Raw genomic sequence first — 1,370 nt, 5'->3', positions numbered from 1 at the left:
ATATATAGCTTTTTCCTATCCTATCTCTCCCTCCTAATTACATATAGAATAGATATATAAAACAGTAAATAGGAACAACAAAAAGAAACAAAAAGAAAAAAAGAGCATAAGGGAGATCAAAGGGGAATATAGTCTTATCTTCTTATAATATACTGGGGTCATCAAAGATATAGCTAACGTTGTAGTCTTTGCAATAAATAATTCAACTAGATTTGATGAAAATCATTAATTACACACTAAGAGATAAATTATAACATTTCAACAGAGCGTTGTAGGGTAAAATAGTCGAGACCGCACAGATTCCTAAATCGCATTATCTCGCTTAAAAATTCAATTATTGCATTTATATGTTTTCCTACGGATTATTTAAGAACTACATGATACTTCAACGCTACTCCGTTAAATTCATGATATGAATCGCAATAGGAATGTTGTTATTTACATAAAATCGTGATAGCATTGAAGAACATTATTATTTTTCAATGTATTTCATAGCAGAATTACAGAAAGTATACCTAAATTAAATAGCTCAAGTCTTGATCATTTGTCGTGTTTTAGAATATTATTGAAATTATTAAAATTATTAAAATTAATTGGACTAAAATTTATTTTACATTTTTTAAAAATTAAATAAATAAAAGTTTTAAAAATGCTCTAGTTTTCAAAATCCCACCATATAATATATTTCTTAAATCGTATTACAATCTAATCTTTTAAATCGCACATTACCTAATATTTTCTCATCTTTTATATTTTTATTCCATTTATTATTATATAAAAATGTATATTGTAAATCTACAAAGTGTTAATTTTATTTCATATAAAAACTTCTTAAATTACTTCTTAAAATTATCACATGTTTCAGAAATTATAAAAAATATATTTTTAAGTTCTTAACAGCATAATAAAACAAAATTTTTTCCTTTTCTTATGTATTTTTAAATTTTTTGCATTATTATAATGTAAGATTTTAAATAGAAGAATATTGATATGATACGATTTAAACAACGAATTTCCTCATTGCCAAAATTGCACCATATTGAAAAAAATCTTTATTTTAAACATTATGATAACACAAAAAAATTATGAAAGAATTACATAAGCATGGGAAAAGAGTACAATTTAGTGTGCTGTAAAAAACTCAAGAATATTCTTCATAATTTCAAAGTGATAAGTCTTTAAGTGAAAAGTGCTATTTCTAATTCTATGTATTGTATTAAAACTGTAATAACTACAAATGAGAGTGTGTTTATTACTGTAACTTTGCAAGTGTAAAATATAATTAAGATTGCAATATATTTTATGTATGGATATTTTATTACCCGGGAAAATATTTATATATAATTATTTAAAATTATATAAAATTATAT

This window comes from Atta colombica, unplaced genomic scaffold, assembly GCF_001594045.1.
Source record: "Atta colombica isolate Treedump-2 unplaced genomic scaffold, Acol1.0 scaffold52, whole genome shotgun sequence".
Lineage (NCBI taxonomy): Eukaryota > Metazoa > Arthropoda > Insecta > Hymenoptera > Formicidae > Atta > Atta colombica.
The sequence above is the reverse complement of the archived record's forward strand: the minus strand, read 5'-3'. Positions refer to the sequence as shown.